The sequence below is a fragment of the Fukomys damarensis genome, unplaced genomic scaffold, assembly GCF_012274545.1.
Source record: "Fukomys damarensis isolate Sample0158 unplaced genomic scaffold, DMR_v1.0_HiC HiC_scaffold_33, whole genome shotgun sequence".
Classification (NCBI taxonomy): domain Eukaryota; kingdom Metazoa; phylum Chordata; class Mammalia; order Rodentia; family Bathyergidae; genus Fukomys; species Fukomys damarensis.
In genome coordinates, this window is record NW_022900945.1 from 9,465,791 (window position 1) to 9,493,680 (window position 27,890).

General features: G+C 33.5%; 1 pseudogene; it reads left to right on the forward strand.

The window, feature by feature from the left end:
- The first annotated feature begins 12,348 nt into the window (after window positions 1–12,348).
- The window catches only part of LOC104848996, a 266,524-nt pseudogene continuing 250,982 nt past the window's right edge, over window positions 12,349–27,890 (forward strand).

Here is a 27,890-nt window from a genome sequence, read left to right on the forward strand (position 1 = left end):
TAGATATATACTTACAGGATTCAAAAAACAGTATTCTTTGTAGATCTTATTTCAGTAAAGGAAATTAATAATACAATTACTGCAGCATAATATTAATAACAATTTCAAAAACTACCTTTTGATGGAAGACTTTCAAAACAAGGGACACTGCTGGATATTTTTCACTATTTTAATTTTCTGTTTAGTAAGATGGATTTGTGGAGCAGTGTTTTGTTCATCTAACAAATATTAGATTAATTATCTAAATGTAGTCCTATTTATTTATCCTAATAAAAATTTTAGGGTCCTCTAGGTATTCTAAGAATACTGCAGGAATACTTTTTCAGAAACGAATCCATAGCTGACAAATCAGATTAAATTAATGTCCAATATATTTTTGTTTTTGTGGTTTTATAGATACAAAAAGCTCTAAAATTGGTAATTATTTGCATCTCATTCATCTTATCAAAGCAAAACAATATAGATATTTTATCTGTATACTTTAACATATTCATGTATCCTACCAATTTTATCTAATGCTCCATTTCACAGTAAAAAGTCTGTGTATGTGTATGCATATGTGTTTCTGTGTACATAGTACTCGGTTCTTTGGGGGAAAATAATGTTAATCATGTAATTTCACTGTGTACATTACTTTCATCCTCTCAATAATACTTTTTACAGAATTAAGTTACAAGATGGACTGATTATACTTTCCATTTATTATTTTCTGTCCACATATTAATGGCGATGCTGAGAAGTAGTCATTGTCCAACCGGTAGCAGGAAGGGAGGAGAAGAATAGGAAAACTAAGGTAATACACAGATAATAAGCAACTTCACAATAATAAAATTGGATATAAGCCAGGCGTGGTGGCGCCTACCTGTAATCCCAACACTCCAGAGGCTGAGGCAGGAGGATCGCTGTGAGAGACCAGCCTGGGCTACATAGTGAGTTTCAGGTCAGCCTCAACCACATAGTGAGACCCTGTCTCAAAAAAAAAAAAAAACAACAAAAGAACAACAACAAAAAAAAATTGGATGTAATCTCACGCTTTGTTTTCCTATTTTGGTATAAACATGTAATTGAAATGTCTTCATATCAAAGTTTAACAATCCAAAATTTTTCAGTTTTGTGTTTTAAATGAACAAGTTGGAGTAAGAATTGGTCTTTGCCACTTTTATTTATATATTAATGTCAATATAAAATATGGGTAAACTAGAAGTGACTTATCTGAAATCTTTAATTTCATTATTTATAGGTAGATTTTTTTTCCAAAGGAGAAAAATAAAATATATAATAGTTACTATCAGAACTTTCCCAGCATGTTTGTTACTCATTAAATATTCAAGACTAATTTTACCTGAAGTGCTATCGGATATAAAACTCACTATTTTATTCTACAAGAAAGAAAGAAAAGACTATCAATAAAGTATAACAATGGTTTCTTGTTACTTGAAACATTTATTGGAGCTACCTTTTAGGTGCATATATACAAATCTGTATTATAGATTTTTTTTTTTTTATCCTTTAGTATACATACAGTGGAACGAAAACTAAGGTGCATTACTTTCTTAGACATTTGCTTTGATTAAAAAAAAACTCTTCAACTTAAATAGAACTGCATTTTCTAAGAGTGCCAGCTATACTATTATCTGGACTTCCTACCAGGCTACAGATAGCTCACACTTGTTCTGCAGTTCTGATACTGATGCTTTAGTATTTGACAAAGTCAATTTCATCTTTGCCTTAGTCATGTCCCTAGAAAATAAATGGCTTCAGCCGGGATTTAGGTCATCGGTTCGGTGGCCTGCCTTGCAAACGCAAGGACCTGAGTTCAATCTCCGGTACCAAAAAATAAATAAATGGCTTTAATTCGTGGTCAGGTGGTTTCTGACAAAGTAATGTCATACTAATGTCACTGGGAAAATAATTGGTTAGCTGTATGTGATTTGTTAGATTTAATTGTGTGTACTGTTGCTTTTTCAAAGTTCTTCCTAGGGAGAAAAAAAAACATTATAGCTATTGTTTAGCATTTATTTATATATTTGCAGAGCTTTCAGAAAATAAGTATTTATCATTCATTAAGTACTCAGTATTTCACCTAATCTTGATTTTTATCATAATTCCTGCAGAATATATGAATTCTAGTTGAAATTGTATTTCTTCAAAAGATTTGTCAGGGTTCCTTGCCTTGAGATCTATTATTTGCTATTTAGTATCGGTGTACACATATATCATACTTAACTGAAGAGACAATTGCAAGCACAACTATGGTCAAGTTCACATATAAAAACAAGTTTCATGATTTGCCATACTAATAGTTGTATAAAACACTTTGCATTATAAGACACATTCTACTTTCAGGGATATTGAAATATAAAGGAGAAAAAAATTAGGGAGTGATTTTACCCTAAATGTGTATTTTATTAAAAGCTCTAGGGGAAGAAATGTCAAATTCTGACATTCAATCCCTGAGTATAGTGTACCTTATAGTGTACATTATAAGGTGAGAAATGTTTTTGATAAATGACTAAATTTTGTGGCAATTGCAAGACTTTAATTTAGCTTGTCAATATAAAGGAACATACTTTTTCCTTCTCTGAGTTTTGTCATCAGTAAAAGGCCTGAATGTATAAATGTGTAATTAAATGGTTCCTTTTGAGTTAGAATTTCTATTTCATGAAGCCACAGCATTTAAATAATATACTAATGTTTATGACAGACTGTTATTGCTTGTTATGAATTGTACTCAATATATTGTTGAACTGAAGAAAAACAGTGATTGAAGGGCATGGAAAATATCCAGTATTTGGTATTATAACTTTGACATTTCATGTCTAAATAAAAGAGAAAGTCCTTTAAAACTCCAAGTGATATACTTAAAGTGGTAAAATTTAATGGCATTAATCCAAAATAATTTCTAAAATTTATGGTAATCAATTCATCTTCCATAGCTCATACCTCCCTAATACATAAAGATTACCAAATTCAATAATGGATCCTAAACTAAAATTTACCTGCCAAAAATATGTGCATGGCTGTCTCATATACAAGTATTACACAAAATCAGAGATATCCTTCGTATATATCATAACACCCTCGATTTGAAAAAAGTGTAGCCTCAGAAGCATGGCATCTCGATCTAATCCAGCAAAATTAAGATGGAGAGAAAAAATAATATGCTCAAAACTATCCAATTTTTAGGTGTTCTCTTTATTGTTCAGTTCATTAAAACCAAGTCCTCATCTATACCAAAAACTAAAAAAAAAAAAAAAAAAAATCATTAAATTTACCTAGTGTAAGAGAAATAATTGTTGACTATTAACTAATTAACTGCAATTTTCGTACCTCTAAATTTTTGCTTAAGCAAAGCCAATTGCTATGAAGGTTGAAGAAAACTTACAATGTTTGTACTTAGTGAAGTTGTGTTAATATTATCTTAACTTCATTAGTGATTATTTCCTATTCCTTCCTTTCCTATTTCTATTTCTTTCCTATTCTATTGTGTTAAACTATCATACTAGTGTTTTTTGTTTTTCCATTTATTTAAATACACGGAAATTTCTTGCTAGACTTTAAACTGTACATGATAAAAGGCAAGTTAAAACAGTATGGTTGGATAGTACCAGTTCTGTTCCTCGCTGACTTACCTGTTTGAGATCCAATTAGCTACAATTTCCACTTGGATCAAACTTGCCAATTTGGCTGTGTATAAAGGTCAGATTGGCTATGGGTCAGGTTAAAATTTGGAATAAAGGGATAATAAAAGCAGCTACTTCATTACTGTCTAGTAATGGAGGACAGAAGTAAGGGGAAGGGATACCTGTGGCTAGTGACTCTTATCACCCCACTGCAAAGACCCTTGAGAGTTGACATTTGTCTCCAGGTGTGCATCCCAGAGGTATTGTTGCCCTAGCAAATAAGTGATTGAAATTCACAGAGTCAATGTGTCTTTCTGGGCTGGTTGTACAAATAAGTGGTCTCTTTTTTAAGCCTGTAGCTGCAAGGATTACTTAGCCATCAAATATATAAATTCAACCATTCAACAGTAATTCATTTCTGATTGCAGCAGACTTGTGTAACCATCTGCTAGCGTCATTTCTCAGTTACCTATCTGCCATAATTATGTCCCTCAATTGTGCTTCAATTCATTGCTGAAGCAATCTAAACTCTAATATCTACATTCCTTGGGCACTATTTTATGGTGTTTGGCTGATAAGCTTGTTGAATTCCCAGCCTCCTTAAAAGCTTTAAAAATGATTGCTACAACCAACACTGTGTGGCTAAGTAATCTGCACATGTGAATTTTTGTTTTGCTTTATTCACCAGTGTCCCTTCTTTTCTTCCAACAGAACATTCCTATGGTTCACATTACTTTTAATTTACCATCTCCTTGCAGGAGAGTGTTGCACTGCCCAGGAAAGAATTAAAGCATTTCCATCTTGAGGCAAGAATCTTTTAAAACAATTCTGTTGGAATCAAGTAAGTGTTCGTTTCATTTGCAGGTTGAAAGTGTTCTACTCCTCAATGAAGTTTTATGTAATTGGTTCCTTTCCTATTATCTTTAGCCTTGGGGTTTGAGAAAGTAAATTATATCCACCAATATGCTGTTCTTTAGAGAAGTTTCAAACATTTTTAGTGAAACCTGCATCTAGAAAATTGACAACCCCCCAAAATAATGACCATAATAAGGGATCGAAGTGCAAGTTTTAAATATTACAGGTAGATTAACTTATTCAGTCACTAATTATATATCACTAGAATCCATTTTTTATAAAATTTAATGAGAAAAATAATCACTCATTGTAATAGGTTAAAGTTAATAGAACTTCTAGTTATTATCCAGTTAAATTAAGAGCTATTCTGGATAATAACCTGTTTATAGAGAGGAAGAAAGTAGCATTTTAGCAAAATTCCTTTTCAGTTATTACAACTGCTGATATTTAAATACGGAAGAAATATGTAACATGAATTTATAACCAAAGTAGTAATTGGTGAAAGAATTCTTGTATCCTCAATCTATATATGAGCATGCTGTAATTTCCCCTGACAAATGTAAATAAGCAGAAAGATATCTTTAGCCATATTACTTTATTAGGAAAAAGTCTGTTTTATATATTTCATTGTCAATATTTTTGAAGTTTTCTTTCCTAACCATCATAATATATGCAACATTGATTCATAAATTTAGATACACATTTGCCCCTACTAAAAAAGTTTAAATAGGTATTTTTATTTAGAGTACTTGTATCTTCCCTTTATCAATCCTGATGACCTTTTCAGTCTAGAGAAATAACCAGGTCATCTACAAGTTGCTCAACTCAAAAACTTAGAAATCAGACATGACTCTTAACATTCTTCCTTCTATTTCATCCAATTCTTCAGCATAATGCTCTATTCCAAATCATAACCAAAATCTAAACACTTTCCAATTCCCACTGAACTGCTCCATTTACCTAAACAAATGAAATAGCCTTTTCCAGTCATATAATTAATTTCTTCTTATGTAAAGTGATAACTCTCTCACTTCTGTAATTGTGAATGAAGGCAAAGTTGCAGAGAAACTACAAAGGAAAGATATTTTAAAAGATTGCCATTGAGTTGTACATGGCATTGAGAGGAGATGATATTTTGGCCATCTTGCCCTTGCTTCCTTGCCTGGCTCTGTTTTCACATCTCCTGTTTCTCTGCTGAAGACTGTCTTATTGATCATTCATTCTACTGTTCTGCCTTTTGCATGGGGAAGTTTTGTGTGGTGATTGTTTGCAGTCTCTTTTTCAAATTTGTTTTTCAGCCATTTCCATATTTCTTCTGTGTGCTGGTATATTAGCTGGAATTTTGCTTCCCTTGTAAATACAGGCATTGTCTCAACTTCTAAACTAAATTCATAGACGTGAAATTCCAGGAGACCCTTTATCCTCATACCCATCTTTAGCTGTGAGATTCCATTTCTGGTATGTTCTTTTGGGTCTTGCATATCATCTTGCAATTCTGAGTTAAGTGATAATTTTTTCACTATGTGGGTCTTAAATTTTCATCTTTAAAGCCACTGTATCATTTCACTGTCTTCAGAGAAAATATACCTCACACAAATTGTAGTACTGTCTAGCAAATTTCTTAGAATAATTGGGGTACACAGAAAGCTGATAAGAGAGAAAAGAATGCATTGAAAACACAATTTTAAATAATAGATATTCTTAGAAGTTCCTCATCATCCTCATCACTCTGATTTTCTTCAATACCTAGTCTGTTGCATCCAAAAGGATCTCTGACAAATCCTTCTGTTTTCCACTGACCAGTCAGTCGCCCGTCTGCTTGTATGTGCACATTTGTGGGATTGTCTATCTCTCCTAGATAGTTCTGAATAATTTTCACCCAGTAGATTACCCAGGTCTACAGTCTCAAAACCCTGGTCCAAACACTAAAATTATCACCATCCAGACACATCAGGGACTCAGCAAAACCACAGGATTGTTCATTGTCAAGATACTCTTTTAGAAGATTTTAGCCCCAAGTGCTACAACTACTTTCTTTAACTTTGAAAGTTGAATATAAAGGAGGCAAATACAATGAAAAGCTATCTCTTGTCATTAATGTTTGGGGGCATAGCATATTTACATCTTTTTTCTGGATAATAGCATCTGCTGCTTATCATTAGATAGTAATTCCTGTGGAGTTTGGAGGGCCTTAAATTGAACCTCAAGGATACTATGAATTGTAACAGGCAAAGAGAATGTTAATCTATAACAGCGCTAGTTTGTGAGCTGAGTTTGAGGCAATTTTTTTGCCAATGATCTGATGTAAGAATATCCATGTGGCTCTGTAATTTTTGTCTTTGCTGCTGTAATCCATTACCTTCAGGGAGGCGATAGCTTCTGAAGTGAGTTCTAGAAATACATTCAGTATTTCCTGAGTTTGCCTATCCTCAAATGTGAAGTATATATTTATATTTTTCCAAAAACCATAATTTAACAGTAGTACTATATCAAATCAATTTTGTAATATTACATTCTTATGAACAAGGGCATAATTGTAAATTCTTTCTTTTGTATTATTAACCTCCTTTACAGGGTAAATCTCATTAATACATAGATATGCTGGTATTTTTCTAATTAATCAAAGGCAACAATAAAAAATATCTTTCTCAATTCCACTTTCTTCAGCTATTAATTAATTTCTCTGCTAGCTTTACACTAAAATCCTTGGAATAATTTCCTGTCCTTGCATTCAGAGTTCAACCCAGTTTAGGTTTTTAGTCTCTGTTCCAACCCAGAGCTCTACTAAATTTGTTCTGAAGATTCCAAGTGTTCTCAATTTTGGTAAATACAGTGCTTATTTTCATTCTCACTGTATTCCCTGTTCAGCCACCTTTATCTTAATCGGTTACTCTTATATAGCATAAGTTCTTTAGTTGGCTTCAGGGAACACCACACTATTGGTTCTTTTCATAAAGCAATAGTCGTCTTTTTTAAAGTTTCTTTAACTTATCCCGCATTACAATCCTTATGTTTTATTTTTGGAAAGCCAAAAGTGTTTGTGTTTGTATTTTTGTTTGTGTAGTCATTTCTTTATGATAGCATCCATTTCCAAGTCATCTATGTGCTATTATTTCTCAAATATATTTTTCTAATTATAAAAGTGTATCTCTCAAAAATGTTAAAAAGAGTTCTATAAATTGTGAGCACTGAGTGTTGAAATGTTATTTAATTCAGTAATGAGGAAACTGGTAGAATGAAGTTAATTTTATATTGTTCCTGATCTTACAAGGAAGAAAACTTTTATCTATTACAAAAACTTTATCTAATAAAACAGTGGCTTGCCTTATGAGATTGCAAACCCTTTAATACCAAGAGTTTAAACAAAGTAACTGGAAGGCACTTGGCCAAGAATTTTCCTAAAAAATTCTTGTTTTAGTTAAGAAGTAGGATTAGATAATGACTTCAGATAGTGGAATATAGACTGGATTTCAGAATGTTAGAATGCAGCATAGTTCTCAAGGAGTGCCCTTGAACACTACACAAGAAAGACATTGGGCAAGATTGAGCAGAAGTCATAGTGGAATGCAAAACCCATGACAGATTTCACTGGCTTATTTCAAGGGGCACTATGGTGCTAGAATGACACCATGGTGGACCTGAGTGGCCAGGATATATATGACATCTTATTTGCTGTAGGTCCCTTGGGAAGGACTACCTGGGCAAGATGACTCTTCGTGACTGGAACAATCTAGGGATGTGACTGACAGCTAAAGTCTATTTCCTAGCCTCACGCCCAGTAGCTGAGTTACCAAATCATTCACAGAAGAAGGATCTGGTTCTGCATCGCACTGTACACAAAAATTACTTCTAACATTTCATAAAATGTTAAGATTTTCTATACCTGGCACTATCTTAATAAAACATGCATACTCTAATGCAAGATGTATTATGATGACTTTCAAACTAATCATGTAATATTGTGCATATTTTAAGCAGACTCAATCCATAATGAAAGAAACTATACTTTGGTAGATGTGTCAATTAGTAATTTACAGAAACATTTTTAATGCTGTCACAAATCTACATGATAATCACTATTGCCGGATTTTACTTTTAGCTAGCTGAACAAGCTGAAATATTCATAAATTCACATGAAGCCAGATGGCTTTACACTGAGCAGGCATTTGAATGATTTCTGTACATTATTTATTTCAAGAAATGCACAAAACATACCATCCTCATATCAAACTCCTAATTCATTTAAGAAAGGAATCAAATAACAGGTGTCCAATGTTAAATACATTTTGCATTGAACCTTGATTCTATGTGTTTTTAGAATTATAGCAAAATCAATACAATTATTTTTATTAGTCTCTAAAATATAAAAAATCTGAAGTAAATAGCTTTTAGCAATAAAAGTTGGTGCTTGGGAAAAAAGAGGGCTTAGCTTACAAACATCATTTTTTAATTTTCTTAAATCTCCATAACTTCAAATGTATAACATTGAAGCTCTTAACCATTTTTATTAAGTTTAACACTATTTTTGAGGATGTATATTTTTTCTTTTCAGTGGAAATAATATATGTAAATTTGAAATGAAAACAGCTTAATCACTGAAAATATTTTTATAAGCAGATTTGGGGAAATGTGAAATGATAATTTATGATTTTTAATTTTTAAATTCATAGAATTTTCCTTTCATTCATATCTGCTATGTGCTGCTTAGGATTTCTCATTCTCTGGAAATGCAGTGTTGACAGCTGTCTTTTTCATTTTTCCTCCCTTATTGGTAAACACAATTATTTTGTAAACTGTATCTAAAATTTCCACTGTCGCAGGTTACGGACTTTGGAACATTAACTGTGTCTTATAAAATTCTATAAGGTGATTTTTGGGGATGTTTAACAAGCTTGATTTTTGTTTTGTTTTTTGGTTGGTTTTTTTTTTTTGGCGGCGGGTGGGGTACGGGGATCAAACTTAGGTCCTTGTGCTTGTGAAGCAAGCTCTGGAACAAGTTTGAGTTTTATTTGGACCTCTCTCTGCTAGTGAGTTAAATACTCCCCTGAAACTTTTCTTCAACTTGTTGGGAGTTCATTTGAGAATCTCTCATAGTCAGACTGCTTATTCCAAAAAGTCAGACTAACTCAATAAAACTATCAGAAGTCAGTATGGGTCCCCTTCTGATGCTTGTTTTTCATCTCATGTTGGCCTGCTATTTGAATGTCTGATTAACTTTGGTAGTTTCTTGGTCACTCTCCTTGTTAGAACATCCTCCTCAGGTTCGCCGTGGCCTAAGATGAAGGTACCCTCCTGCACAGGCTTTGTATTTGTTTCTGTGAGGCAAACAAGAGGCACTGCCCTTGGGAAGAACTCAGACTGAAGTTCCTCTGAGGTTCCCTGGCCCACCTGGTGATGCAGACCCAGCAAGTAAATCCATGATGAGCAAATTAATGGCCATATTTTCTCTTTATCCTCTTTTTTTTACTTTTTTGTTTCTTCTTTTCTGCTTAGCACTGACTTTGCAATTGCTGTAGTTTGGAATAAAAGATGACAGCTTTACTTCTAGTTGATCCCTACTTGAAGGCATATATGTCCTTTTGGTAAATTATTTAGTGTCAAAACTTATTCCATATTCTACCTAATATTCCTGGATCCAACTTGGATCCAAACCATAAAATGGTTTATATATGTAACTTTATTATTTTTAGTTCTTCAGTGTTTTGTGATTATAATTTTTATAATTTAGCATTTAAAATTACTTCCCTATTCTTATTTACATGAAACATTTAGTTTAACTGTGACTTATTTTATTGACTTATTATTCAACATTTTCCTTACTGTTTTATTATCAAAGAAAATATTAGTGAAAGACAGTGCTGCTAAATTTTGTGTTTTTACAATGGGGTGATGACCATGAAATCTAATAATCATAAAACACTAAATTTATTAAGGAAAAGAAGCATAGGAGGAGGTAACAAACATATGGAAGATCACCAAACCTTTTAATCAATTTCAAATAATTTACATAGTAGCCAGCACCTAAAACAGTAACTAATATAGAGATGATAAATCAATAAGTATTTTACTGGGGAAATCAGAGTAATATAAGTGGATAAAATGTATGCTCAATATATATTATTTGAAATAAGAAATTAATCTGTAGATTCCGCCGCTGGTCCTCATTTAGAATAGATAAATCAAGTAAACAGACCACTGTTATTATCAGGCATACAGACCTGATGTTAAAGTATAATTGAGCTGTTTGTTTTTGTGCAAGGTTGGATGGGAGAGAGTAAAGGATTATATTTTGTAGCAGGAATAGCAGTTATGAAGATTGGTAGCAGATAATGCCTGATACAGTGTATAAAAGAATCCCAAACTGAAGAGTAGTACATGAAAGTAAGTGTAAATTGAGAAAATGTCTAAACTTCAGGTTGATTTATAGTTTTTAAAAAACAATTAGGTAACTTCTTAGAAATTAAAACCTTGACTAAATTAGGATCGATAGTCTCTTTGAGAGAAGAGATGAGAAATGAAGTAGTGTGTAAATCTGTGTGTATGCAAGTGTGTGTGTGTGTGTGTGTGTGTGTGTGTTGGGAGTAATAATCCCACTATTTCGCTACCAAATGTCAAAATTGACTTTGATCTTTGATGAACAATAAAAACTAGAGAATCGACAACAAACTGTCTTCTTATATATCATTCCTTAATTCCTTTTGAATAAATAAAAATTGAAGTAGAATCCATGCACTGTTTAGGGTTATGATAAAAATTAAGATTGAGTAAAGTGTAATTTTAACTCATGTGGTAGCTTTGCTTAAGCATAAGCTGTATATATTGAACTCTATAGAACTGAATAGAGAGAAAACTAGAAAACAGAAACTTCCCAAATGAATTAGTGTAGTGTAAATACTTCCCAGAAGCTTATTTCCTTTGAACCTGAATATAAAGTTATGTTACATTTCCAAGCCTCAGTGTTTATTATTTTATATTCTGTTTTGAAACAAATATACCTGGGAAAATCTTTGTTTACGCATGAATAGTTAGCTTTTGTCTTTAGAGGAATTTTATCACTATTAATACTGAAATAATTCAGTATTCAGGTGCCTTTTTTAATGTAGAGAAAAGACACCACATGTGATATTATTGTATTAATCTGATATGAAGAGCTAAAGAATGTGTTTATGTAGTTAGTTGCACTATATAAACCTTTTCCTCAAGGTATGGTAGACAATGCCATCAACTATCAAAGTACATACATAAATGCATATTTATGGCCCATAATCAGACATTAGCAAAGACAATAAAACAGCATTTAGTTTTTCAGTGAATAAAAACAATGGTAACTTTTTAGCTAAGCATAAGTGCAATGAAGTGAAAAGTATAAAAATGGGACAGAATTTTTACTTTGTTACAAAATTTGATAAACCAAAGTCAAAATATAAAAACTGGGGCACAGAGCAACAACGTTAAGTTTGAAACATTTTCATTAAAGTTATTAGAAATCATTTTGAAATTATAACAAAAAACCTTCCAAATGATGAAAACATGCTGTCTTATGAAAACACTGATGGAATTATTAAAGGAGCATTTGGAGGATATATACCAATGCTCTTTTTTAACCAAGGCAAACATCGTTTGTAATCCATTTTTTCATTTCCAAGAAAACTTTTCTTTCTTTGGTTCTTCCTTCATGATAAGATAGGCATTTAGAATTCATCTTAGTTACTTTATCATTGCTGAGACACAATATCCAACACCCACAACTCTAAGGAGGAAAGGTGTACTTTGGCTCACAGTTTTTAGAGATTTCAGACCATAGTTGGCTGGCTCCAAGGCATGGTGGCATGGCACAGGGGCATGGCAGAAGAAAGTGTCTCATGGCATGATGGCAGGAAGCAAGGAGATACCAAGGGATGAGGCCACTTTCAAGGCACACCTCCAGGCATCTACCTTCTCTGACCAGGCTTCACCTCCCAAAATCACACTTAGCTATAGACTCATCAGTGGTCCAAAGCATGACACCTCCATGAGAAAATCACCTCCTAAAGCCACCTGTGAGTGCATGAGGCATTGAGGTGACATCTAGTACTGTAATAGTATTGAAATACTGTTGTGATACAATAATACAGCAATGCAATAACAGTATCTTACATTATATCCCATACGAAATCTCAAGGACTTGTAACAAGCAAAATTTTTATGTTCCTTTTTAAATGGTGTGTCTGTTTAAACCACTCATTTTTCTCAGTGTACCACACATATTTCTCACACTCCTAGAACAACAGTCTTATGCTACTCCACAGGACCTGTTTCCTCTTATAATTATGGTTTTCTTAGCTTTTCTAAGCTCTCTTGGTTCTACTATATTATTCCTTTTGAAACATTTTATCTTTCCTGTTCATATTTTCCACCATTGCTGCCACTTTATGCATAATTTCTCTGTCATTTGGTATTTATGACTTTGCCTAACTTAGCCTCATCAATTTTTAGTCTCAAAAAAAAATCCAAGATGAAATTTAAATTACTTTGGTCCCATCAGTTTTGTTTAATTTGTTTTACTGTGTAGAGCAATAATGGATATTTTAATGAACATCATCTTAATAATTTCTCTGAATTCTCTGAAGTGATATAAGGATCTAAATTGTGTCCAAGCTCTCAGTTTATCATATGCTAGAGATTAAATAGTTCTTTTTCCTTCAAGATTTTTAAAACTCCAGTAGTAGCAAGACCTATTTAAAGTCATACCATGTTCAAAAATCCTTTTGTAGTCACTCCAATTTAACTCTTTCTCTTTCTTAACTCACACAGCACAGTTTTTAAAACCAGTCATTGACACCCATGAAACAAGATCCCAGTAATGAAAGTAACTGTCTAGGTAGAATGTACCAATAGATTCAATAAAAAATAAGTAAATAAAATAAAATGTTGATCTTCTGAAAAATTATTTTATAGAATAAGATCCTGGAATATCAAATTAGGCTATAGGTATGAACGCTTTATGTTTCTACCATGTACATCCTATGTCCAAATCATTTTTAAATATTTGCTTTGTTTATTACAAATGCAAGGGTCTCTAAAAGGTGAATGGTGAATTCTGATTTAGTTGCTCATAAGTAGGTCCTGGTAATTGTTTTTAAAAGTTTTCTGAAATGTCTGATTTATAAATAATTGCTAGGGCTTCAAATACTTTATTCAAACAACTAATGCCAGTGATTCTAAAGGGCAAAAATAAAAAATAAGTGTTTGAAATAAAGATGAAGAAAATGGAGATTAAAACCGTTTGGAATTTGAAAATGCTATCATATTTAGTCTGCAGAACTGACAGTGAGATCATCTCTATTCACTTCACCTCTTTTCCAGACCTTAGCAATATTTCTCTTACTGAAGGGATTGATTCCACTCAATTCAATTCCTTCAATTCAATTCAGTTTTGTTCAGTTTGGTTCAATTCAATTCAATCCAAAACAATTAAATTTATATCTATAACTGTCAGGCACTGTGCTGGGTTGTTTTGAATGCAAAGATCCCATATTTTAGGTAGCTCCCAACTTAGCAGTGGAGGAAAAAAACATTAATTTTATCTTCGGGAATAAATAATTTAATAGAAGTAAGTGTTGCTTTCGGAGATGTAGAGCAGACCTTAGGAGTGCTTTATTTTCTTCCCTGCTCTTGAAACGTGTGTGTATGTGTAATCTATATATAGTGTATATAAACATTTCATGCACTAAATATACCATATGTGGAAGCTTCCCCTCAGACAACCTTTAATGTCTGATGAAAAGCAATAAGCAAACTTCCTATGTCTTCTGCTTGCTTAGGCCACTGCATATTCTGTATATTTCTTAGTCAAACAATATCAAGACACCTGTACTACTTCTGTCTTCTGTATTTGAAAGCTGATAGGAGAAATACACAATTTCTCTTAAAGCAATACAAAGAAGAGTCATGACTCCAATAGAAAAATGTGTATATTTGGACATTTTCCTAAAAAAACAGAATATCCTTGTATTTACTTTCAGGATAAATAATAATAAATACCATTCCTCTCTGAAGCTCTTTCCCTGCTCTGCTTTCTGGCTGAAGTTTTTTCTCCTTTGCACCATTTTGCTATAATGTTTCTCCCTGGGCCAGTTGACCTTGGACTAACTCAACTGAAACTGTGATCTATACTAAACCTTTCTTCCCTTAAGTTGTGGGTGTCTGTTGGGTATTGTGTTCCAGCAACAGAAAAGCTAACTAGTCCAAAACCTAACAGCATTATGCGAACTGCTTTTACTCCTTTAAACTTTTGTTCAGATTATAAGGTTTAAAATGTATGGATCACACAAAGTCTTTATAAATAGTGAAGGGTGAAGGGGGTGAAGGGAGGACAGGAGTATTGGGAAAAAACAAGAACCAAGATACATCATGCCAAGATCCCAATGATAAATGTAACTGTGTTGTTTGCTTTAAATGTACCGATAAACTTAATGGGGAAAAATAAATAAAATGTATGGAACAATGCACAATCGAAACAAAATCGGTCCTTGTTGGTGGAGTTCTGTGTTAGACAATGTAGACAGGAGGGAGATCTCCACCTTTGAGCACATGTGAAGTACCTATCCTATTTCTGCCACTGATTATGTAGGATGACGGCGAGAGAACACAAGAAACATGGCATGACATCTATGATTATCATTCTGCCATTGGGAAGATTTAGGAGGAGATATGATGAAAATAATATAACCATGTTTGAACAGACTGATTATTGGCTTTGTCGGGAAGGATCAAACAGAGAATTGGTCATATGGAAATTCTTGGCAGGATAGCTCAGGGGTCACCTAGAAACATAGTGCTTTGATAAGGCCGTTCTGTATCAGAACATTTGACACGTGAAAAAAGCAGCAAGAGGTTTCTCCCACAGTTACTAGAGTTATTTCTCAATGGTTTAGGACAACAGGACATTTAAGCAGATACAGCAGCTTACAGTTTTCTTAAGCATGAGAGACTATCTCATCAAGCAACCAGGAAACTAAATCAAAAAGGGATGAGTCTCCAAAAATCTGCTCATCAAAATTCACTATAGAATAGCCATAGATCTATGGATTCTCTATCAGCCACGTATTATATAGTCCCACTTTTTGAAACTTAAAATGATTTGTCCTTTCTATAGCAAATTAGTATTTATTTTTACTTTTAGGGACAGTCATGGATGGATAATTGTTAATTGAAAAGAAAACTAACTCAGGATAAATAAAACATTATTTTTGTTTATTTCCACCACATGTTTGTGTAGTAGTCTTATGAATGAGGAACCCAAGGGATGGAAGTGTTATTTTCCCAAAATAATTAGTAATTAATCGAACTGTATTTGTAGCACATTGTCATTTTCTTAAGAAAGCCATCTCTTAGGAAGGGAAAAGGATGATTGAAATAAGAAATAAATGCAAGTCATCCAACTCATGATATTTATATTACTCTAACGTTGCAATGCCTCAAAGAAACTTTTTGTTTTTTATTTTTGCTTTTGTTTTTTTTTGGTTCTGGGGATTGAACTCGGGTCCTGGTGCTTTTGAGGCAGGTGGCAGAACCACTGAGCTAAATTCGCGGCTCTCAAAGAAACTTTTTTTCTGACGGGAGTCTAGGGTCACTACATGCACCTTGTTGCCAGTGAGGAACATCTGCATGATAGGATAAATGCTGTACTGCAGTTGCCTGGGTTTGTCCCTGGCCTGGAGTAAGGGGTACAATGCATGCTTCTTGAGTGAACAGATGAATTGATCAATGAAGAACTGACTGATAACTGAAAGAAGCCTTTCCAATTTGGAAAAGAGAGTTTTAGCCAACACCAGAGATGTTATTTTATCCCCATTAAAATCATTGTGTTCAACAAACTTTACTACATGCTCACTCCAACAAAAGAAGGTCCTGGAATACATAAATTTTTATTTTTGCTGTTGTACTATAATGAAAACAAAAAGAGCAATATTGCACTTTCATTTATTTAGTATACTACAAAGAGATATTTAGAATGCCTGCTTAAATTACTGAAGTGGTCATTTCACATTTATATTCATTATGATATGTTCTCAAGTCCTTTTTGACAAAAAAATCTGAATACAACATCAACAGTGTTCAGATATCTAATGACAATTTATGATTCCTACATGGTATACTTATTGTAGTGGAAAATGAAATTATTTCAAAAATAAGAATCTTATAAATTACACTTAGAAAAATATATCATTTAAAAGAAAATAATCAAATCATTTTCTAAATGAATAATTGTAGGTATTAACCAGAAACGTTTCTCCTTTAAATGACTTATGTAAATAATGCTTATTAAGAAGAAAAATGAAATATAAACCGATTAGTAATTCTTGCTTCTTATGTTTAAAGCAATTATTTTCTTAGTTGTTTGTCAACCAGATGGAAACGCTTCAAAAATCCAGGCTTCTCTAATACTTAGTAATCTATTAACAACAAGTCATATAATGAAATAATGATCTAGATTTTAAGTATGAATGAACTCATACTTCTATATGTATTAAGAATTATTCCTGGTGTATAGGTCTGATTTCATCAAATACATGTTCTTTATAATTTCTTTATTGTAACCATAAAGGTAGAAGAGGTGTCAAGGTTAATTTTCATCTTTTTTATCCTGAAAGCATTCTTTTAAATATTTATGAAGAAACCAGTATAAAATATGAATAGCAGATGCATAGAGGTAGACTGGGATAAATAAATCATATGATCTCAAAATAAAGAAGTTCAGAAAGAATGTAAATAAGCACATTGAATGAGAGTTACAACAAATCCATTTCTGTGCAGAATGGCCTGATAAATCAGTCAAGAGGATGGAGGCATTAAAGCTGAATTCAGACAATGCAACAGAACATGACGCTTAGTCCATCAAGAATTTTGAAGCAATGCCTTTTCAAAGTCTACCCTCACATTTTTTGAATGAAAAAAAACAAATATAAAAGAAAAGTAAAATACCATCAATCATATATTCTTTACAGTAGGCCTTTCATTCTAATTTACAAATTTTCTTTGAAACATTCAATAGATTTTGATCAAGGATTACTATTTTAGGAACCTCACTTCTGTGTTTCATGTCTTCCCTTAATTCTTAAAATTAACATTCTTGTATTGAAGTTTTAAGTTTATAGAAAAACTGAGCAGCAAGAACAGGTTCTTATATATTTCCTCCACCTGAAATATTTCCTTTATTTTTAACATTTTACATTGCTGCTATTACTGAATCACTACTAGGACAGAAGAGTACATTAAAGTCTACAGCTCATGTTAATGTTGCAGGTTCTAGCACTGGAGTAGCATACTGTACATCCCTTTCCTTGGCCCTGGAAGCCTTTGATCTCTGTAGCTTTGTCTTTTCCAGGATCATGTAGTGAGTAGCCTAATCAGGCTTCTTTCATGCAATATGCATTAAAATTTCTCTATGAATTCATGGATTAATCGTTCCTTTCTTTTAACATTGGATGCTATTCTGTTTTCTGGAAAGTAAGTTTGTTTACTCACTCACTTATAAAAGGACATCTTGGTTGTTTCAATTTTTTTGTGTGAATCACCTTTAGAATACACATGCACAGGCAAATCGTGTAATGGCCCAGGCAATACCACAGGAAAAAGTTGTTGCTAATTGGAAACAATCTTTTTTCTCTTTGTTCCATTCATCACTTTACTCCTTCAAAAAACTGAAAGCCCAAAAAAGCTTTCAGGTAAGTAAGCATGTCACTATAAAGAACCTTAAGATAGTACTTTTTGAAGAGTGCTCCAGGTAACTCCTATAGAGAAGTATTGAGGGTGTTAAGTTCAGATTACTGAGTCTTGCTCTTGATCTATTGAATCCAAATTTCTGGGGATGAAGCATAGGTCTCTTTCTTTGTTTGTTTCTTTGTTTCTATGTTGCTTTCTTTCACTTTTTTCTTTAATACAAACCTCTGTAGTGTTGACTCTCAGTAAAGTCTGCATAGACACTTTTGTAGTTACATTTTTGATAATGAATGGTTTAGCATGTTCTGCACTTCTGAAAATCTAGGGTTCAGTCTGCAGTATGTGGGCAAGCCACACTGGAAAAATCTAATTTTGTAGGCATATGCTGAATATATTATATTTGTTTTGTTTTGTTTTTGTTTTTGTTACCAGGGATTGAACTCGGCTCCTTGTGCTTGCGAGGCAGGCTAATGAACCGCTGAGCTAAATCCCGGCCCAGCCATATGCTGAATATAAAGGAAAAATATTTCCTGATTCTGCATTTTCCCCCAGCATTCTTTGGGAAAGAAAATTAGGGTGTCATCCAGACTGTTTACTTGTTCTAGTCTGTTTGTTCAGCTCTGAAGTTGCCCAGAACAATTACTCCCTTATCCTCAACTCATGATCTAGGCTTGCACTCTTAACAGGAGCTTATAGAGATTAATTATTTCATTAGAACTAGGAAATTGTTGCAGTTTAATAATGATTAATATTTAAGGTAATTGTTGAGGTTATCATTTTCTGAAATTCCTATGTTTCTATCCAACTATTTTTTAACAACAAAATTTGTTACCTTATGGTATGGGAGAATTCATATGAGTTGCTGATTGATCTTCAAATTCATAGCAGAAATAGCTTTGAAAGCCTAATATAGGACATCAAATTTGTCTTTTCCTACGCAGAAAGTTGATAACAATGGAAGTAAGAGCTAGCTTTTCTTTCCTAAGTAGAGACAATAAATACACTGAAACATATCCTACTGAAAGATCTGGGATGATTGATAGATTAGATCAAGAGAAATCAGTTTAGATATTCTCAGGAAGGTCTGGGTCCCCTCTCTTAACCCAGTTCCGTTGGAGTCATGGTATAGAAACCCTGAGTTGCATTGGAGAAATCTGAGAGTAGAGAACTAGCACATGGTTTTGCAAGATGTAGCACTGTGAAACTGTAAACCTCTTAGGAAACAATGTCCACTTCAGTCTTTAAAACAATGAAGCATTAAGAAAGTTAGGTTCTTGGGCTAAAGGACCAGAAGAAAGCATGTTTAGGGAATTTAGTAACTTTCTGAACTGAGAGAATGGGGTATCAATGTACAGTGCTGAGAGAAAGTGGACAGAACAGAAGGTATCTGGCTTTCATAAAAAGAATAAATTTATATATACTGAAGTGATCAAAGGCTCCTGCAGCAAAGCAGCTATTGACATCCATGGCAGCCAAATTCTGGTGAGGACAGATGAGGAGGTTGAAAGCAAGCAATGACAGAGTTGTCTATGAAGCCACATGTCTATATTGTGTTTGTATGGAAGCTCATTCCTTAAGAACTTGGATTACTTTTGCTGGGAAAAATGTGTGAGGAGTTGTCATCAATTTGTCTAGGCATTTGCATCCAAATCAGAGTTGTAACATTCAACTGTAGTAAATATAAAATCTACACCTGCTGAAATAAAACTTTGTCCTCCAGAAGCAAAGGTCAAGATTGAAATTTATATCCTCTAGGTATTATAAGATTCTCTAGTAAAAATATCGGACCAGTTTTCTTTCTGGAGTTCTTTTATTCTATATCGTGTGTATTTGTGTGTGTCTTAGGAGATAGATGAAAGACGAATAAAAGAGGAATATGAGACACATCAATAACAATGTATAGCTTGATTGCTAGAGTCAAACACTCACAGAACCGATTTCAGACTTCGCTACACATTACCGCCTCTAGATTTTCTCATCTGTACCATATAAACAATATCTACCTTACAGGGAATGTATACGGTAATACTGACAAAATATATAAGTCAGTAGCTCTTAGACCACTGTCAAGCATTTGGCAAACATTCAGTCTTTTTAGCCTTAATTTTATTGTTATTATTTTGTGAATTCATAGTAATAAAACAGTGTCTTATATTCTTATCTATGATTCTTAGGGTCAAAATAATCAGCTAGTATAAATCAATCATGCTCTATGTTGAGAATTTCTTCCTAATTTTAATTTACCTAAAATTTAATTTTTTAGGCATAACCTACATTCACTTCTATTTGTTACATGCCTTAGCATTTGCATTTCTATTATTAATTTTATAGACAAATTGTATCACTAATCATCATTTTCCAACTGCCAAGGAGAAAAAGATTCTGAAGGAAGAGTTAGGATGTTTCAATAGCGTTTTAGTGAAGCTCAGATGTCACTGAATCCATTTCTAGATTAATCTGTTAAATAAATGGCCCCATGAACATATGTATAGGTATATAATCAATTGAGGAAAGCAAATAATTATATTAAAACATGTTCTGATTATTTTTATATAGCTCTTTTAAACGGACTGATTAGTTCCCTTTATGATTTCACGCTTAAAAGCAAACACTATTTTGTTCTTTGTCATTGTTGCATGACATGCCTTTTAGCAGTTGCCTTATTTTTAGCTAGATTATCAAAATATTTTTCAACTGGGTTGTCATTGTACTTGAACTTGGAATCTTGAAACCTGAAGAACTGCTCTAACAAATGGAAATTATAAATCTAGGCCAACCCAAACTTGTACTGGTAATTATTCTTGCTACTTTAAATGTAATATTGTTCAATTATAGTTATAGATAAATAACAAATTAGGAAATGTGTTAATTTGTACATAGTGAATATCAAATGAAAGTGTTTGGAAGATTATCTGAATTCATTTTTCTCTGAAAGATCTTTATAGAAATCAGAATACTTCTTATAAAAATGAGTTTAGTACATTGATATGCTATAAAAATTTATAATATTGTATTATATTACTAGAATATTATAATTATATCTTAAGTATCTAATTTAAAATACAATAAAATGAAATGAAATAAGTCAATGTATATTTCTATGTGTAATACTCTGCTATATCAAATGGATTATTACTACAATTCAATATGATTGTATTTTAATATAAATATATTCATTTTAAATGCACAATCAGTAATTTAAATTAAATATCATAGAATCCAGAATAAAAAAGAGTCTCAAAGGGCCAGGGATTTAGTTCAGTGGTTCTGCCACCTGCCTCACATGTGCAAAGTCCCGAGTTCAATCTCTGGTACCCCCCCCAAAAAAAGAACTTTGATCACGTGCATGTTATGAACTATATTTTGTAAAATTGCAAATCAATATAATCTGTTTTCTTTGCTAGATGAGTGGAAGAAGAAAGTCAGTGAATCTTATGTTATTATAATAGAAAGATTGGAAGGTGACCTGAGGATCAAGGAAAAGGAATTTACAGCTCTGAGACATATATTTGGGTAAAGTTTTCATATAACTATCTTTATTATCAATCTTGTTTTTAGATGTGTCCATATTTGAGTGTGTGTGTGTGTTTGAATATCTATACATAAAGCCTTATACACGAGTGTTCTAAGCCTTGGAACATCAGGTTATCGCTTTTGACCACTCCTACAGTGCATATATCTCATTCCCTTAAATGCAAATGTTGTGCCTTAAAATATGACTGCATTCTCTCAGCACCAAAGTTTAAAAAGAGATTAAAATTAAGACAGATTAATCTTGTCTTTAAATATAAATTGTCATGGATCTGAATAATCTTCTCTGGAATGAGATCATTCTTATAACCAATGCCAGCATCAAGCACCAAGATTTCTCAAAGATTGTCATTGCACTTGACCTTGGAATCTTGGAACCTGAAGAACTGCTCTAGCAAATGGGAATATCTCTTGATATTGAAAGTGTGAAATGATTGTTATCCTGCACCTGAATAACCATATGACAACATTTATCACTATTTTCATGCTTTCAGTGGGTTTTGTTCCATAATGAGATAAAAAATAATCTGAGAGCACAGCACAACTTTGGAAGACCAAAAAAAAAAAAAAATTCAGAAAAGAAGGGTAATACCCTTATGTGCATAAACAACCTTAGGGAGAATCTGAATTTGACCTTGAGAATTTGACCTTGACTTTGATGTATTTAGCTGGCTGCCTAACTGTGGAAAACAGAGACCTAACAAAGGCCAGTTTGGCATGTGCACTTTTAGTTATGTTGTTCATGTCATTTAGTCATGGCAAGGAACTCCCTAGTTTTAATTAGAAAACAACTGTAAAGCAATAACCAAGTAGCAATATGCTTTTGAAAAAACTTTCAGATACAGTAAATATGTAAATCTCACATAACTGGCAAATAAAATCATTCATGTATCCTAAGGTTTATATTAAATATGGCAATAGAGTTAATAAAACCTTTAAAGGTATTCAATTTATAGCTTAGCAAATAATTTATTCTCTGATTTGGCTCAAAACGAAGAACTCAACACTGGCACTTTGATATGAATCAACTATACTTCTACTTTTGCAGCACATTCAGGTACAGTAGGAAAACATCTGAAATTCCTATAGAGATGTGACTACTATATATATATATCCAGTTATATATGTGTGTGTGTGTGTGTGTGTGTGTGTGTGTGTGTGTGTGTATATATATATATATATATATAAAACTGGAAAATACAAATATAGAACTGAATCATAAGTCTTCTAGCACTGAATGATTCAAATAAATTTAATGAAAAAAATGGAAATTGAAGAGATTTTTCTTCAATTTTACAAAGCCCAAACCTCATTTATTTATTATTTTTTAATTTAGGAAGTATTATCAAATATGGCAAGGCTAGCTTAAATGAGGAAATCCATTTTGGTGTTAGGCTCAATAATGAACTTGAGATGGATAGGGTGTTTGTTTTATTTTGTTTTGTTTTGTTTTTTTCTCACACCACAAGTACCACGTGTTTTAAGCTTACTTCTATTGAATTCAGCAGCAAAGGTGACCTTTTTGCTGATTAGTGCTGGAAGCTAAAGGCAGAGATCAGTGTCAGGGAATTTAAAATACAAAATTTGTTGAGTGATGGATATGCTCGGAGTACTGTCCTAGAAACATCATATGCAAGACATTATTTAGTTCCTACCATAATGTTGTTTGGTGTATGATGTTAATTTTGGTGGATAACAAAGCTAAGAATAACATATTGGGCAGATTATGTAGTCAGAAAATACTAGATTGTGATTCATAAGATATAACTTCATAAATAGAGCTCTTCTTGCCCTACTTCTTGCTGAACAAATTCACAATTTGGTTGAGGGGAGACTCGTTTACATAAATAACCCTCTCAGACAACAGGCTAAAACACGTTAACTGGAAGAAAAACTGAGTGTTTTCAAATACAGAAAGAAGATTCAAGCCCTGATTTATCTCAGTTTTGTTTGTTTGGTTTTGGAAGCATGCTCTTGCTCTGTAGTTCAGGCTGCCCTTCAACGCATCATGTGGCCCAGGCTGGCCTCTATCTCACAATGATGCCTCTGCCTCAGCCTCCTGAGTGCTGGGATTGCACCATCATGCTTGGGTGATCTATCACCTTTAAATGCGTGAAAGGGAAATGGTGTCAGACAAGAAAAGATGAGTTCAATGGAAATTTTATGAGAAACGCAAACAGTAAAGTCTTATCCAAATTATGCTGAGGAAGAAAGCTGTGCCAGTCATTGTTAAGGCTTTTGGAGTCATGCAAACATCACATTAAACCCAAGTTGTTTTATAAACTGTATATGCTTACCTGTGTTTCTTAATCTCCTTGAGCCTCATTTGCATTTGTAAAATGGGGTGAATAATACCAGTCTCTCGGTATATTTGCAGATGATGTAAAGTCAGTTCTATGTATGGAGGCCAACACATAACAAGCATTAAATAGCAGGAGACTTGTGTTATGCTGATTGGCTAAATAAGGACAGCATGGAATACAGATGACTTACTGTGCAGTAGGAATGACAAATACTAGTTTATTAAAGGTTAGGAAATGAGAAAGGTTGAAATGCTTACATCTGAAGATAATATTTCTTCTTATGTAATATGAAAATATAAAATGCTGTAAGAATTCAGTAGGATTCCAAAATCTGAAATATAGCTGTTCAATGTCATAATTGGAATTTGAAGAATTCTTGGACCAGAGAATTAGAAGGCTCATCAAAATTGATGCCAAGTTACCAGAAGATCATCCTGGTAGACTTTGCAGAGAGGAAGACTAGAGGCCTAGTACAGTTGGTGACGAGGCTGAGGAGAGAATGGCTGTCGTGCCGGTCATGTCTCTTAGGTGTCCAGCGCCTCCTAGGCTCGTGTATTCTAGAGCATTTGAGAAAAGTTATAGATTCTACTGTGCTCATTCATATCAAATGAGTCTGTGTCTGTGGTTGTAACTTTGAAGAATCTGAATTGTTCATATATACACGCCTTAAGAGAGCAAACAAAATAAAATGGAGTGCTGTGCTTTGACCCCACTGCAGGGCGACACCATCTGGAAAGAAAGTCAATTGCTTCTAGGGCAGAATTCTAAGAATTTCCTTTTCTTTGAATAAAATAATGAGTGACCAGGAGAGAAAAGAATCGCATACTAAGAATATCAATTATCTTATTCACTGGCTGGTCCACCAAAATTTTAAGGGTAGTTGAGAAATTGAAGCAGAATATGGTATGAAGTCATATGTGAGTATATGGGTGCTAAATAAATATTAGAATCTCTTTATTTTCTATTCTCAATCATAGCTCTATCATTATCTTGCCTTTGCAATTATAGCAGCTTGGGAATGAGGGGTCGGGATGGGAAAGGAATGAAATGGAAATGGGATGTATTTTCACCTTCTACCACAAAATTGCTTTCTCTCATATCTTTGGATATTTATTGAAATAATAAATGAGAGATAGGGAGAAATGAAAAAGAGACAGCAAAAGGAGAAGGAAAGACAAAAGTGATATGTTAGAGCACAACTGGCTGAGTCTGCTATCTCTGATCTTTATGTCTAGCGGCATCACAACGCTAAGGATGCCGTCTGTACCATTTACAGGTCTGTCTCCTCGCTAGTGTATGTGCTTCTTTGTCTTCTTAGCCTTATTTATCTTTATATTTGTATATAAAGGAAATCCCACTAGTAGTGTGTACCGTATAGCAGACACATTGCTAAGAATGTTTATGTCCTTTACCTCATGTAACACTGATGAGGTTGATGCAAAGGGCTTTCCCACAGTGTGGTTCTCAACCTAGGAGGCAAAAATAGAAGTGGATTAGAATTATCTTTGAAAAATTTTTCATTTTTAATATGCCACTATGCAATTTTCATGTATGACAACTTTCTATGGGTGGAGAGAGAAAACACATTTAAAAAGCAGCTCCTAACAGTGGACAAGGGTTTCTTTCTCCCCACAACCCCACCAACATTTGTTATTGTGTGATTTCTTGATAGCAGCCATTCTTTGTGGGGTGAGGTGAAATCTCAGTGTTGTTTTTTTCTGCATCTCTCGAATGACCAGTGATGTGGAACATTTTTTCATATATTTGCTTGCTGCTTTTACTTCTTTGTCTGAGAAATGTCTGTTCATTTCAGATGCCCATTTTGAATCGGGTCTTTATATTTGGGGGGGCTGATTGTTTTGAGTTCTTTATATATTCTAGATAATAGTCCTTTGTCTGAGGAACAACTGGTAAAAACATTTTCCCACATTGTAGGTTGTCTCTTAGTTCTGTTGATGGTTTCTTTTGCAGTGCAGAAGTTTTTCAATAAGATGAGATCCCAGTTGTTGATTCTTTCTGCTAGTTCCTGTGCTACTGAGGATTTGTTCATAAAGTCTTTTACTATGCCAGTGTCTTCAAGAGTTCTGCCTAATTTATCTTCCAGCAAATTTAGTGTTTCTGTTTTAATATTTAGATCTTTAATCCACTTTGATTTTATTTTAGTGCATGGTGAAAGGTAAGGGTCCAGTTTTAATCTTTGGCAGGTTGAGATCCAGTTTTTCCAACACCATTTATTAAAGAAGCTGTCTTTCCTCCAGTGGGGATGGTCAGCTCCTTTGTCAATGATGAGGTAGCTGAGTACATCTGGAGTTGTTTTTGTGTCTTCCAATCTGTTCCACTGATCCTCAGGTCTATTTCTTTGCCAGTACCATGCTGTTTTTATCACAGTGGCTTTGTAGTATAGTATCAGATTGGAAATTGTTATACCCACTGTTGGTGAGTGCAGACTGATGCAGCCACTATGGAAATCAATATGAAGATGCCTCAAAGAGCTAGGTCTAGAGGTTCCATTTGACCCAGCCATCCCTCTGCTGGGTATCTTTCCAAAAGATTTAAAAGAATCATACCACAGAGATATATGTGCACCTATGTTTATAGCGGCACAGTTTGTAATAGCTAAAACTTGGAAACAGCCCATCTGCCCATCAGTTGGAAACTGGATAAAGAAGATGTGGTTTTTGTATAAAATGGAATACTACTCAGCCATAGAGAATGAGAAATTAGAGTCATTCATAGGCAAATGAATACATATTGAGGATATACTCAAGTGAAATAAATAAGTCACACATGTGTAAATACTGAATAGTTTCTCTGGTGTGAAAAACTATAATAGTACACAAGATCCTAACCAGATAATTGAGTGTGAAATAGGAGGAAAAGGACTAAAGGTGTAGGGAAAGTGGGAAGGGTAGGGGAAAGGAAATAAGGGAAAAGAAAAAATATGAGAAAATGAAAAAATGGAAATAAAGAATTTGTAAATCGGGAGGGGGGGAGAGTGTGAAAGGAGGGCAGGGATAAGGGGAAAAAATGGGAACCAAGAACTGTCATGTGAAGGTACAGGATCCCATTAATGAATGCAATTGTATTGTAGACCTAGATTGTACCAATAAACTCAACAAAAAGAAAAAAGAAAAAGCAACTACTCAGGCCACACCAGTTAACTTTCCATAATTTCTGAAAAACATTTACATAGTTCTACATACATGACTTTTAAAAGGCTTCCATGGGGCCGGGGATTTGGCTCTGCGGTTCTGCCGCCTGCCTCGCAAGCACAAGGACCCGAGTTCAATACCCGTTACCAAAAAAAAAAAAAAAAGGTGGGGGGCTTCCATTTAATTATTCTACTTCAATATATTTTAAAGAATAAGAAGTTTCAGAACTATTTTCACAATTCTTTGTCAAGTGTACTTTTTATCTGCTTAATCAATATGAAATTTAAATTTAAAACGATAAGATTTCAGAGGACTTATAATTTTCCAGTGCCATGACTTATCGATATAGTCTAAAAACAATCTATTTTTCTCAGCTTTAATCTATTTTGGCATTGAATAAATGTATTTTGCTCAACAATGATACTATCACATTTTGAAATCAACTTTATTTAGTGCACAAAAATGGTCCAAAGAATATTATCTTCCATGTGAAAGCAGTCACAGTAGAGGAAATGAAAACAGAGAAGAAATAATAACGCAGCATTTCTGATGAACGCCTTTCTATTTATTCCCGCTTGAAAATGTCCTGTAAGCCCACCTGCATCCCACCATACTAATCCTCCAAATGAAACCTCTTTAAAGATCTTGTTCAGAACTACAGCCAACTATGCAATTTAGCAATTACAAAGTGAATAGCTTCAAAGACATTGCAGGTTGACCTT